The sequence below is a fragment of the Pseudopipra pipra genome, chromosome 10 (genome assembly GCF_036250125.1).
Source record: "Pseudopipra pipra isolate bDixPip1 chromosome 10, bDixPip1.hap1, whole genome shotgun sequence".
NCBI classification, from domain to species: Eukaryota; Metazoa; Chordata; class Aves; order Passeriformes; family Pipridae; genus Pseudopipra; species Pseudopipra pipra.
In genome coordinates, this window is record NC_087558.1 from 7,294,777 (window position 1) to 7,309,730 (window position 14,954).

Sequence of the window (14,954 nt, forward strand, 5' to 3'; positions counted from 1 at the left end):
CTTAATTCAACTCGGATGACTATTCACTCGACTGCAACAATTTCTGGCTGACAGTCTTTGCAAGGGGAGCATTCTCACACACTTGAGGAGCAGAAAGCCCAGCAGTACCAGTTACACACACATTGCATCCTTTCAAACTCATCACCAGCTCGGGAAAAACCACGGATCTGATCTATACATAGTGCTCAGCACCCTTCCCACCTCCTCCCCATTCAGCACCACACACACTCCCTTGGTACCGAAGTTACAGCGAGGCATTATGTGTTCACAGCACCACGCAGCTGGAACACTCAGCTGGACTCTTTCATACGGAAACAAGGGAATAGAAGCACTTGCCTTTTTTTTTTTTTTTTTTTAATACTGACTATCCAAAGATCAGATAAAACTATTTCCCTCAGGTCCAATTTTAATTTTGCTTTTGGTTCCCAATATATTTCTGGTCAATTACTTGTGATTTGAAGCCACAAAAATTAAAGTTCTCTTCCAGATTAGAGTTCAAGCTACTTTAGTAGGGTTTTCTAAATATTTTTTTGAGATACATATTGTCATAGGCCTTTAAAGAAAAACAACTATCACAAACCTCACTTTATAGAACGATTAGAAATCCCATGCTACAAAGTAAAAACCCTATGTACTGTTTTTTTCACCCCTACTAATGCAAGAATAAGATTAAGAGTACATGGGCTATTTAACTACTGCAGGTACAACTTGTGATGAGATGGATGTATCTAACCTATACTCTTCTGAATTGTTTTTGATGTTTCTCAAGCAGTAAGCAGTAATGCCTGTTTTCAAACAGCTGCTTTTTAAAGAAGATACTACATCTAATATTTAGGAAACATGTTAAGGAAATAAGGAGCACTAGGTTCCTAACTATCTCCACACTTGCAGGGTTCTCAAAATAAAGGCTGTCTTTGTAGTGGGAGTAATTTTTAACTGGCCATAATTGAGAAATTAGTCACCTGCCAACTGGAAAGAAAGTAACCCTAGATGAAGTTTCCAACAGAACAGGATAAAAGAGAAACAAAATGTTGCTGCTAAGAAGTACAATATTCCTTCCCATCTATAGCAGATCCTTCCACAAAGGATCACTTTTTTATTTTTTAATGAAAACTTTTTTATGAAAGCATGATGCTCACTAGCCTATAAATAGCAGTATTCCCCTGTGGAGACAAAGCCTAAGGTTATAGACAGGAATAATCAGTCAGGTACCATGGCCTCAAGAGAGCCTATGGCTCCAAAAACCTGCTTTGCTGCAGGATATCTTTCCAGTCCACTGGAACTGCTGTTCTTGTAAGTGCTTCCCAGTACGTCCGTCACAGTGAGAGGGGTCAAGAGCAGCTCAGCTGAGTGCATCATCTCAGCCTTCACCACAGACCAGACACTGTTCTTGGAAGACTTTTGGTTTTGGTGTTTGAGATATGCATACTACCATTTTTGGAGTTTTTCTCAGTGGTGGTGACTGAAAGATTAGTAAAAATGGCTAAGCAGTCTTGACCTCCTGCTTCCAGAAGCTACGAGCAAAGCACAGTGGTACCTGACTCAGTGAGAAGGCAAACATTAGCCACAGCTCTGAAACCCACCGGCAATTTAAGTGTTTGCTGAAGCTGTTGGCCTTTCAGCTGTCACCCTGTCCAAGTCACCAGGAAGGGCTATGACCAGGTTTCTGTAGAGATTGAGAACAGAAAATTGCTCAAGCTTCTGAAGCAGCATCACGAGCAAAAGCCAACTTTCTTCACTCCGTCCCTTTCCAACGCATGTATTTGGCTTTTGATGCCCATCAGTCTGCATTTGTAATGAAGTCTAATAGATGAGTAGGAAAAAACCCTTAATGACTTCCCGTCTCCGGCTACCCAACCTTCCCAACTAGCTGCTTTTTCCTAAAGTGTGGGGAACAGCAGCTAAGCACTCACATCACTAAATATTCCTTTACAGTCCATTTAGTTTGGTCTTGAATTTTATTTTTATTCTGCTGTACAAAAATAAAGAAACAACCTGGCTCCCTCTTTTGGGCTGCTTCCAAGACAAGAGAGGAGTTTTCCCTTTTCCGTTCCATATCTTAGAAATTAAGGTTGTGCTTGTAGCGCCTAAAATCGTAGTTTTACTTCCTGGCCACCTCATTCTCCACACTTCGGAGTGGTTTTGTATTCAGACAGCTTGTATCCAAACTACTCGAAAGAGCACTGGAGAAGTTTCTTGCCCCACAAGCATCAGGAAGATTAAAAAGGAGCATTTAATATCCTACAAAATGCTGAAACACTTCCCTGTGGACCACCACTCTTCTCCCCTGAGATTGTCAGGAACACCCCCACTCCTGCTGTGTCCTTCCTACCATTCCAATGGAGGGAAAATGGTACTAACATCATTATTAGTTTCTTGACATTCTAGGGCATCTGGACTTAATGCAGTCATGGAAACTTTGCTGTGCTATTTCTGAACTCTGCCTAACGTTGAGATTGCAACAAAACTCAATCAGATCTTCTACCACCTCCCCTTCCCATCAGCACCATGCACATGCAAAGGAAAGGGTTCCACTTTGCATTCTTAAGACCAGCACAACATAAATACATGTGCCTAAGTCTAATTTATAATTGGGGGGGGAAGCTTTTATACAATAAAACTACCTAAAAGCTGGCATACCCCAAATTACTAATTTTTTAGTACTCTGACAGTACATTGCACTGTCAAAGCTGTACATCAGATCACCAAAAGTTATCAAAATCATTAGATACACACAGAGGCTCTAAAATTAGTGTGTGAAATCAGATTTTGACAAACACAGCTTCTGTATATGGAATTTGAATACTTTTTTCAGCTCAATAACAACTAAGCCCAACTTAAATCAAGAATCTGTAGGAAGAAAAATGTCTTCCTATTCCAAACTAGGAATAAAATTGGTTTGCATGAACAATCACTTAAAGCAATCAATCATGACTGCAAAGGGTCACCAGAAAAATACTCAGATCAAATAGTTCTTTTAAACAAACCAATTTTAAATACCATGTGTGTTTCAACAATAGATCATAAATAAGTATCTTTAATTTTAATGCAAGACTTTAGATGTGTATAGATACCACACAAATTGCATTTTAATATATAAATAGAAAATTACACAGGTGCAATTTATGCTAATTACCATATTAAAAATAAATAAATAACCAAATAAACACATATAGGGCAGCAAAAGCATATACAAAAATTAATCCAACAAGAATTAAATCATCAAGTTATCCTGAAACTGTTTGGGTGCTCTGTGCTGACCACCTGAACCAATAAGTGCACGATGGAAACGAACTAGGCAGGTCCAAAACTTCCCACTCCTGGCTGTGAGGAGGTGATTTGTTCTGGTAAAGCTGCCAAGCCTGTCACTGAGAGCAGCTCCAAGACCTTCAATCTCATTTAAGAAGCACATTCAATCATGGGATTGATCTGATGATTTCATTTTGTTCCCCTCCCTCCCCATTTGAAAATTAAATCTTATAATTTTAAATTTAACATTACTCAGCTCTTTTAATGTTTCAAAACAGTGGGATTCACAATGACTCAAACACTTGGCTTACAATGAAAATCCATATGATTAATATTTGTTTGAGATCTAACATAAGAAGGAGGGGGAAACTACAGTTTCTGCAAACTGGCAAACCTATTCTGCCCCTAAACAACTAATTTTATGTAATAGGTGGAAAGTTAAAAGTGCCTTTTGCTCTTCAATACAATCAGGCATTTCTATCTTTCCCCTTCTTTCCAGCTGAAGTCCTTTCAGAAGGCAACAGATTGCAAGAGTTACAGTAATCCAAATTTTTATTCGGTTACTGTATGTCAGCATTTCACTTACTTTTGGAAGCTGAGACGTCGTAAGGGAAACGAAACTGTCGCCAGTGAACTGCACAACCATTTGCTAACAAGTGTCCATCTATATTTGTATTAATTCTCTCCTTCACCAACCTCCAGCCCAGTTCTCACTATGGTATTTCCCACACTAACTACAGCGATTCACGACAATCAGCAGCACATCGAGTGTCATTGATGGCACCCGAGCTGCCTTCTTTCAAAGCATTAAGAAGTTCCCCCTTGGTTTTTTGTTTCAGGCTCTCTGCAAAGACAGTTTGATTGTTCGAACACTGCTGAACACTTGAACCCAAGCCTAAGCCTAAACAGCACCATCTTTTTAATTAAAGCTGCAGCTTTGTGCAGCACTGCCTCGTGTTATCTAGAAAGCTCCATGAGCTCCCTGCACCGGTATCAGGTACCAAAGCACAGCCTTGAGAGAACAGCACACAGTCAACGTTCTTGGGGATCATTTGCTTTAGCTCTGTTTCGAATCTTTCACATAAATTCTATTACAAAACTCTGAGTTGCAAAACACAGAAGTTTCATACAAGGACAAAACAATAACAACTAAATTTAATTACACACTTCGGAAGATGAAGTAAGTGACAGGTCTGCATCTAATTAGAGGAGAGAAAAATTTTGGTGGAACTCAAAAAATATTTTCTTGATTGGCAATACTCTGCATACTTTCTAAACAGCCAGTTCTGGGCTCTTGGGAGCTGCATTAATCTGAGCATTGATATTCCCAGACAGTATTAAGTACAAAACACAATCACTGCATTATCACTGTCCCTAAGTATTTACATTCCAGGAGCATGCACTGCATGTCAAGTTCAGAGATTCTGAATTTCTTACTAGTTTGATAACACATTTTAAAGAGACACCTCAGATATAAAAAAAAAAAAAAATAAATCAAATTACCATCTTCAGTGACACAATAGTCATAAATTAAGACAATGGTAGAGAAGACAGTAACTGAGGAAGATCACCACTTCTCTACATATTGTGGGGTTTTTTTGTATTTTTATTTCTTCAAAATCTTATATTCATAAATTTTTTTGGCATTTTTAAAAATTCCATAATGGGCTGAGAGAGAACTATGTGGTTCTGTAATTAAAACTATTTTTGCAAGGTTTTCCAGTCCCACATTTTTCTTTAGAAACTGTGTGGAAAATTAAAATACTTGGACAAAATACACATTAAATATAGGAGTACTGAACTAAGCAACATGAAGATACAGTTGAAACTTTCACTATCCAACATAAACATGACATTTGCGGCAAACAATTTCTTACTTAAGATCTAAATGACCTGAGTAGTCCATCAAGACCAAGCCCTCAGGAAAGAGCTAAACTAGAGAAAGAACAGCAGTTATTTGCTGTAGCACTTTTACAACACAGAATACAGAAAAAGACATCTCTATAACCTGAAACTCAGTATTTTCATGATTAACAGATGAAAGTTATTATTATAGCAGCCTTGGTTCTCAACCTATTGAATCTCTCTCTATAAGCCATCTGTATTATCCACTGTAAAAACTGCTCATTTTAAAGAAATAATAATTTAATACTGCCTATAGTTTGCCTTAGTAGACTCACAGTGAGACATGTCCATATATTTATGATCTCCCTCATTTTCCTGGCCCCCTTCTTCCAAGATACCATCAGTCTGTTCTTTGGAAGCACAAATTAACTTCACCACAACTATGGTGCTTAAGAATCACAAACAAACATTGCAAAAACCCACTGAAGATTCTCATCCCATTAAAAGGCTTTCAGGACTATGAGAGCTTGTCATGTGGTTTGTTTCATTTTAATTCGTTGATATAGTTATTATTCCTGCTAACATGACTTCAGATTTCCCCAACTCTAACTAGAGCCACTGTAGCTGTCACTTCATTGTCACATTAGTGACCACCTTTTACATCACTTCCCGTACTTCTAGTGGAAGTCAGCGAGCAGATTCTGGTTTTCCTCTGAACACTGATGATTTTGCAGACTCATGTTTCCCGATATTCCCACTATTTCCCATAAGAACTGCCAAAATTCCTGGATCCTATACTGATATTTAGGGAAGTATATGGAATTCTAGAAAGCACATCAAATGCTCTTGTGGTAACTCCGTGGATGTTGCATGAGGCAACCCCTACAAACCAGAACAAGCAGGAAAAGCACCCAACTACCACTGGGAACCCCTTCCTTCTCAGAGCAATCCCTCTGATCCCTCCCTTCACATTCCCAGTAGGAAACAGACAAAACATTTTTCAAAGCAGAGACCAAACTGGAACACAGAACTCCACTGAACACATAAATCCCACCAGACTCAGAAAACTACAGTTCTTGTCTCTCCCAACACTTTTACAGCAGGTTTTAGAGGTTGGTACCTGCCTCCTCTCTCTCTGCTCCATTTTGCCATTCTTTTCCCTCCTTTTCCCAATACTCTCTACTGAGCAGAGAACAACTACTCCTGTTACTTCAGAAACTCATTATATATAATCAAATACTAATAATGAAAGCACTTTTCTCCTCAACTCATACTTAGCTTCGAGACTTACCCTGCTCCTACTTCAGAACTGAAAACCCTCCTGGAAAATTGTCTTTTCCAAGCTACAATAATCAGTCCAATAAAAGACAACATGTCTATTCTCAAACTATATAATCAACAGGAGGGAATGGATCAGAGGCGTATCTTGCATTAGTTCAGGTAATATTACAGCATAAACTAAACTTGTTGTCTACCACATTTATATCTGGTAGCAATTTGGAAAAGCAGTTTGGAGGCTTTTGTAAAAACTAAAGAAGCTGATAATCTCAGCAATAAGTACAATTATAAAAAAATCACATTTGGGAAAAAAAAAATCTGGATGTGGAAACCAGGAATACCTATAAAGTATGACACAAAAAGCATCTAATGACTTTGCACTTTTCCTAAAGACGGGGAGTACCTTCGCATTCACCCCTGTCAAACCAATTCACGGAATGCTGACATAAAGACAAGCTCTAGGCAGGCGGAGAAATGGAAAAGAGAGAGGAGAGTTTCCCTACATATTCCATAAGCCTGGGAACTGCCTGTTGCTGCCAGACTTCCAAACCTGAATCTCGAGTCCAGCCGATCCCGCTGGGATGGCAGGCGCGTCCTGCACGGGTCAGCAGTGCCCACCCGGGACTTCCAGCGCCAGGGCTGCCTCTGCCGACCCCCGGGCACCGAGCACCGCTCCCCGGGCGGGGAGAAGCCCCGAAGCTCCGGAGTGACCCGCAGCCCTCCGGTGTCACTCGGACCCGCCGCTCCCGAGGGTCGCTGCTCCCGCCCCGCCCGGGACAATGAGCCTTCCCCTCCCTTCCGCTCCCCCGGCACCACCCCGGGGACCCTCCCCAGGCCCTGCCCCGGCCCTTCCCCGCCGAGCCCCGGGCGCGGCCCCGCGTTGAGCCCGCGCTCCGGTACCGTGTGATGCTGCCCGGCCCCCCCGTCGCTCCCGGCACCGCCCGCGGGGCTTCACCTGCCGGGGGTCTCCGGGCGCTGCCGGCGGCGCCGCCCGAGCGCTGCCTCCCCCCGCCCCCCCGCGCTGCAGTGGTGCCGCCCCAGCCCCCCCCGGCCGGGATGGAGCCGCCCGCGGGGCGGGGCGGGCGCGGCACTGCCGGGCGGCCCCGGCCCCGCGCCGGGACCTCCCCGTGCCCGGCACCCCGAGCCCGCCCCGGGGCCGCGCCCGCCCCGGCGCTGCACGGCCCGGGCGGGAAGCGTGCCTGAGCCTCCCTCCCTCCCGCCGCAGCCCCGCGGGGGCGGCTGGCGCTGCCACCGCGCCGGGAAGCGCGGCCCCCGGACCCCGCCCGGCCGAGGCTACCCGGCCCCGGCGCGGCGAGCGGAGCCACCGGGGGGAGCGGGCACCGCCCTGGGGCGGCCGTGTCGAGCCCCGTGGGCCGGGCAGAGCCGTCCGCGGGCACAGCCCGGCGTGGGGGCACCCCCGGGCGCGGTACCTGCGGGCGCGGCGGGCGCGGGGAGCGCGGTGTCACCGAGCCGCCGCCATGGCCGGGGCGCTGCTGGGGCGGGAGCGGCCCCGCCCCGCCCGCACGGGCCGCGCGACGGGACGGGCCGTTGCCATGGCAGCGCCGCGTGACGTCAGAGCGCTTAAAGGGGCCGCGCCCCGCGGCGGGGCGGCGCTGCCGCCGCCCTGAGGGGGACGCGGGGCGAGGGGACACGGGGGGTGGCGGCTCCGGGGATGGGGTCGCCGGGGAAGGGAGACCCTGCGGGTGATCACCGGGGGTGGTGGTGTGATCCCAGGGCGTGGAGGTGCAGGGGACGGGATCACCAGCGGATGGGGACTTGGGAAGCCTGGGGTGGAGACCCAGAGGTGTCACCCGAGTGTAGGACCCCTGCGGGTGGCAGCCGTCGGGGATGGGGACCAAGGAGTGTGGGGACACTGTGGGACATCAGTGACATGGGCATGGGGATCCAGGGAGCGGGATCCAGGGAGCTGTGGGGACCGAGAGGTGGGAGTGAGGGTGGGGACGTGAATCTGTAACGAGGACCGACTGCACTGAGCTTTGCAGGTCAGTAATGTGAAAATAAAAAAGTGATGTGTTAAATGGATACTCAACTCTTGTGCATTCCTCACAAAGCTGCCACCCTACATCCCTCAGTAATGCACCCCTCTCACACCAGCGTGTGGACAGCAGAAGGACCATCAGAGACTGACTGCCTGGCGTTCGTGGGTCTGGCTGTGGGTCTGGCTGGCCATTCCACATCTGCTGCTCATATTAAGATCAAAAACTGCCAAACTACAGTCACAGCCAACGTGAGACCTGAGAATACAGGGAATAGCTGATTTGTGGATGCTCTGGCTGCATCTCTGGGTCTCCTGCTCCACTGACCTTGATGCTGCAGGGACACCTCCAGAGAGGTCAGTGCCCCGGCACAGCCCTGGTCAGCCCTCCAACACTAGAGATGGGACACCTGCATCATCTCAGCACGGGTCTGACACACCACCACCAACGCAAAGTGTCAAATTCTTGTAAAATATTTTACAAGAGTATCATAACTACTGCGAGTAAACCAATCTTTGAGCTGTTAGTGTGTTACGGATGAATGGCTTGGTGTTAATGGCAGTAAATGCTGCAACATACAGTGTGTACTGTAATGAAGCAACTCATTGCTTGCCTTAAATCAGTCTTAAAAAAACATGCAAGTCCCCTAACTGGCTCAAACCTACTATTTTAATAGCTTTGTCCTGTTTGCAAAGTCTATGCTGTGCTTTCCTGCACTGCAATACACCTGTCTTCCATTTATCCAAAGGACAGATGTCATCCAGCAATATGTTTGCTTTGCGTTTTATGAGTGATCACACAGCAAAAACCAACAAGGAATGGGTTTGATTTTGTTGGACTATACCCGAAGAGGAAAATACACTTGTCTCAGGGTCACTGTATCACCATATATATATCACTTATATTTTTATAAAAGGGAGAAATTGGCACAAGGATGGTTCTCCCTTCAACTGTGCTTGTTCCATTACATTTTTTCTAATTCAATCTTCTGAACCCTGAGTAGTGATTACTGACAAGATATGGTCCCAGAATGAGCACACCATTTCTCATCTTCTGTTTTGAAACAGCTCTGGAAAATAACAGGCAGCGAGCAAAGTCCCAAAAAAGTTCAGATGGTATTTAGGTAGTTACATATAATAAAATTATCAGGTTTTGTCCTTCCAGTGCAAATTAAAACCTTTAAAATTACATAATTTATTCTCATGACTCATTTGGGAAACAGGGAAAATTCTTCAGTTGCAGGCTGTGGAAATGAAGCACTCAGGACGGGGTTCTCAGCAGGGAAACTCCTCTCTCAGGAGTGGCATTGCTGCAGCTGTGGTGGTCCAAGGCCAACAGCAAAGCAGAGTTTGCGAGGAGGAATATCCTGTCTTGGACCAACCCATACAAATAAAAGAAATTGCCCCTCCTTATAAAACTCGTCTCACCCGCTGTGTAGTCAGTTTAGTCATTTCTTAGATGAAGTTGCAAATTCCTAATGAAATAGAAATCCCCAGTTCTCCTGCTGGCAGTGTTTTACAACCAGCTTTTATCCAGTTCTGCTTCTGATCACTGGTTTCACATGCCAAACACCACTCTGCACAATCAGAGCTACCCCTAATGGAGCCATTCTTATGCCAGTTCCGCAATATGCTTTGTATTATTTTAGAATTCATATAAGGAATCCATTTTTTCTGCAGTGAAAAAGAAAGGTTGAGAGACAGTGCCAGATTAGTTTTTAAAATCAATATCCAGATCAGTTTCTCCAACACGGTTTCTTTGAATTATGAGTTACTACAGCCAATGCAGCAACTTTGGTTCCTGATAAATTAAATGTTACCAGAGGCCCCCAGTGCTTGGATTCCTGCCCAATGAGCCTGAAACACCTCCAAAGGGAAGGCAGAGGAAGGGAACCTGTTTGGAGATTGTGCTGACTCAGCTGTACCTGAAAACCTCAGCCAAGACAGGTCCAGTAGCATCTTAAACGCCCTTCTGATGGAAATCAGTGAAACACTGTGTGTTGGAGCACTGAATGGGTACGAGGAAGCAATGAGAGGTTTTCTAAAAAACTCCCCAGTCTTGGCAGGGCTAAGACCAAAAGGCACAGAGATGGACAGGCACACGTATAATCTAAATGGCTAAAAATACCACCAAAGCCTCTGCATGTCTTTTCTTGGTTCTAGAGAAATGCAGGATTCATTGTCAGCCTGGTACTTGCTGTGTACCAGAAAGCCCCTACATTTCATTAGCCCGTTATCTAATTCCTTCCCAAAACACTTCAGGATACATACAAAGAAGTCATGTGTTGTTGTTGTTTTTTTTTCAGGAGACAAGTTGAAGAAAAAAAAAAACAAAAACAACAAACCCCAAGCCATAACTAAGAGATAGATCCAGAGGGAATCCCCTGCACTGGTGGACTGAATCACACAACCCCTTTGACTGACTTTAAGAAAATGAAAGAAAAAATAAATTGCTCATCCAGACTTCAGAATTAAATTATTGATGGAGCAATCCACTTTCTTGACACCTCTACAGTGGCAAGGCTGGTTTTCTTCGTGGTTGTTTGTGTCACTGGTTAAATCAGGCTGCTCCACAGTTGCACATTTGCCTTGTGCTTTGTCCTCGTTCTTTGTTTATGTCTGACAGCACTTCTGCCTCTGCAATCCACGCAGCTCTTCAGGTGAGAGATGCTAATCTATATCTTTTCTCCCTCACATTTCCATCTTTCTTTTCACATCTGGGAATTAAAATGGCAATTAACCCCTTAGTTATAAGTGAGCAATCTCACATCATTCTTTGTTCAAGCCCTATGGAGAGCTAGACACTTAAAAGTTCACTTAATTTACTGATTTATTTTAATTACTCTGTTAAGCAGGATCACACATATTATCTTTATATTCTATACACAGGCTAGGGAAACACACATCTTTCAGATATCCCTTTCTCACTTAATTCCTAAATATGACAGCAAAGGTTTACTGCTTTACCTTCCATCTCCCGTTTTTATTCTCACTGAAGTCTAACATTCATTCATTCCAGACCCCTTCTTTTGCTCAGCACAGGTGTGACAGATCCTCTTCTGTCATTCTGTCAGTGTTTCCTTAGATAGGGGTGACCTTCCACAGCCCCAAGGAGTGGTGATCTCCCCGCTCACCGGCTGATGCTTCACATGAAAAGCATCCGAGGTGGCAGTTTAGCTCACATTGTGTCCATGGCTCTCTAGAATTCCAAGAGGGAATGCATATGGCACCTGCATTGGCTGCTCACCACCAGCTCTGGTCCAGGGATCGCTCTTTAATGGGGCAGGTGGAGGGGAGTGTCCTTGCTGTGTTTTACTATTGTCCTTGTGCTACCAAGAAACAGGGAACTTCAGTTTCTAGGGCTGCCAATCCAGCAGTTCCTTTTTTATCCACCAGCTAATTCTCTAATATTAAATTCAAATAAAGAATTAAGGAAAAATAATGTAAGCAGAAACAATAATAATATTTTTCTTGTTATTTAGGAAACTGAAAAATTGTGGATTTACTTTCTGAGGTCCAGCAAAATAACTGATCAAGCTACACAGCTGATCATTGTGCAGCTACTGGTTTGAGTTTAGATTCCTGACTCCAGAGAGAGCCAGGTGACTCATCCTTTAAAGAGAACTGAACAATCACTGAACACTATTTCAATAGAAGAAAAGGGAGTGGGCATATTTGCATAGATGCTTTACGTACAGCCTATATATATGCATGTATTTATGAATACATTAATATTTCTTTCAGATAAAATGATGAAGCAGATTTGCGGAACTGCTGGAAGTGCTCATCGTAAAAGAACAGCAAAAAAAATCAAACAGGCTGAAAAAGCCATTTGATCTACGTTGTTCCCTTCTAAGATCAGTTGAAACACTGAGATCAGTAGCAGGTTTCACGAGCTCACTGTAGTTTGCAGGGTATTTCACTGGTGTCTGAGATGACTGTGAGGCAGAAGGCAAACCTCATCTCGATCACGGTGCTTCTGCACGTTCTCTGAGGCTGCAGCCCAGCCCACTGGTGATGATGGCACGTGAGGGCTGAGAAAACTCCACAGCATGTTTTAGAAATCCTCTGATTCCTTCTGGAGGGGGAGAGGAGTAAGCAAGCAGAGGAAGGGGAATCTGTATTTAAAACCTATGTACAAAAATGTACAAGTCTGCCTACAAACCCCAGACCCAGGGAAAGAGGCCTCACATCAGCTGTAACTCTCTGGCAGCACCTTTGCTTGCACTGGCCAGGGAGAAGGCTCCTTTCTACCACGGGTGTGGGAGTGGAATTGTAATAGACACTTCCATAAACTGCTGCCCTCCCAAATGTCATGACGTTGGCTTTCTGCCCCATTTTGAGCTGCAGAGAACAGCACATGGGAGGGGCAGAAACAACGAAGATCCCTTTTTAACTCTCAGTTTGAAACATCTCCCAGCCCTTTTCAGCCAAATAGCTCTTCTACCTATTGTGAAGATGGCATCTTCTAGATCTTGCTTTGGAAATTACTCTTATTTACTGTATAACAAACCTAATCCTAAACTCCCAGAATTTTACAGTGTGTGCAATAAGGAGCAAAGAAGGACTAGTTTGCTGCAGAGACAACAGCAAGTGATCATTTTTTGTGAGTTTTCAGATACTTTTTCAACAAATGAAAAGCATAACATACATTAAAGTTGTTCTCCAGGAATAAAGTGAGTGGAGACAAAAGAGAAAATGTGAATAGTGGTGAAAGGAGCTTAACCAAGTGTTCAGGAACTGACAAGGGTAGTAAAAGAGTGTGGAACTAGGAAGAAGGGAGTATTAAAGAAGTACTATTTTGTTCAGCCTGTTCATAAAGTCTATCTTTTTTATGAAACAAAACAGGAAGACAACCAAAGAATCATGATCAGGTCCATTAATTAGCTTTAGAAATTCTTACAAATATAAGCAACTTTCTAATCAGAACAAAATCAAACTGATTTACACATTTTTAATGAAAGACTCTTGCATTCCACTGATACCCAGTATCTTAGAAAATCGGAGGTGTAATATTTTTTAGTATACATATTCTCATAGGACCACCAACAAATGGAACACATTTACACACCAAACCCTGCTGCACATGACACTGTCCCCTTGAGCACAGCCCGTCGCTGCTCACTGCACACTGCAGAACACCAAGCTCTCAGGTGCCACACTGGAAAATGCTTTGGTGGAGATCAGTAAATGAACTAAGAACTTAACTCGGTGAGTTGCAGTTGCATTATAGTAAAGATGGCAAATTCTTCAGTTCTGGAATCTAAGCTAACCCTCGGGTGTAGTGTAGCAGGAAATACTACAGTCAAGTGCTGCATATTAGATTAATTACAGATATATTTCACCTTCCTCTGGACTTTGGGTCTGAGCTTACCCCTGAGTTGTCAGAAGTATGATTCAAGCTTATAATTTTTCAGTTTTGCCATTTAACTTACAAAACTTCTGGTACCTGAAGAGTTTTACGGTACTGAATAAAGACATTTGATACAAGAGGCTGGTTTCCAGGTCAGCAAGGAGAGAGAGACCATTCTTAGGAAGCTTTTCAGCATATTGCTGCTGCTGGCTCTTAACCTGCATCTGCATCAGCAGTGTTGCTACGACCCCCAGCCATTCCTGAGGGAACAGGGTTTCAGTTGCAGGGAATTAAAGATAGTGGAAATAGCACTGTGGCCTAGGCAGAGGAGAGACACTATTTCTGGTGTTATCTGCAACAGTGTTATAAGACTGTAAGTAATATAAAGTTATATAACAACTGTGCCCTTAACAAACTGCTGTGCCCTGCTGGTGGAGACTTTATCCAAATTAAATCGGGGAGGGAGGGAATAGAGAGAACATTAAGGTTTAAGGACAGAGCAATACATACCCTCTGCAGTGCCATTCAGATCTGTACTGTAACTGTCTCAGTGGTTACTAGGAATTGCTGCTTGAATATCATACCTGTTAAATGGGCTGAAGAATCCAGAAGAATCTAGAATGTTTTGGATTTTTTGCAGTTTGAAGACTAAGATGCCTATGGCGGTTTGGATGTGTGTATAGATGATGATGACTCAACACTTAGAACTAATTCAGGAAAGGAAAATGAGGAACAGAGGCTTACTGGGTTGAACTAATATGCACTTTAAGGAGCACATGGAATATAATACTTGGTTTCAGGTATGTTTTCCTTTAATCCATAGCACTAGTAGATGCACAGTTCTTTTTTTTTTGTCAAAAATTTTAAGCTGTTCTTCAACTATGAGTCTCTTTCTGTGGGAAAGTAAGGCACAGAGTGGTGTCAGCAGCTTGCCAAGCAACCAGTGGCAGAGCCAAAATCAGAATTCAGATTGCCTGCCCACCTGCCTTCCTTCTATCCTTGCTGCTGAGCAAGTTACCCAACACGAGAGCTTTTCAGAAGGAAGAACAAGCGAGCAAACAAAGGAGTGAAATTAAATATAAGCAGAGTGAAAATGACCAGTATGAGTGTCTAAATGAGCAAAATGTGTAAAACAAATAATAAAAACATTATAAAATAAAGTCAGAAATTACAATAAAGAAGTAATTTCCATTTCAGTGCACAATTGCTGATAGTGTGGTAATGATTTTCCTC

The 14,954-nt window shown here is 43.8% G+C and overlaps 1 protein-coding gene across 5 annotated transcripts in view; it reads right to left on the reverse strand.

Annotated features, from left to right (window-relative positions):
- Window positions 1-14,954, reverse strand: part of GNB4 (G protein subunit beta 4) — a 63,116-nt gene that overhangs the window by 23,819 nt on the left and 24,343 nt on the right. For 2 of the 5 annotated variants that reach the window (XR_010433021.1, XM_064665905.1), the window contains exon 1: window positions 7,803-7,906. The exons of 2 other annotated variants lie outside the window; for them this stretch is intronic. The gene's annotated coding sequence lies outside the window, so the exon portion shown is untranslated. Of the gene's footprint in view, window positions 1-7,272; window positions 7,293-7,802; window positions 7,907-14,954 lie in introns of those variants that run through there. One more of the 5 variants, XM_064665907.1, reaches the window with a different exon arrangement.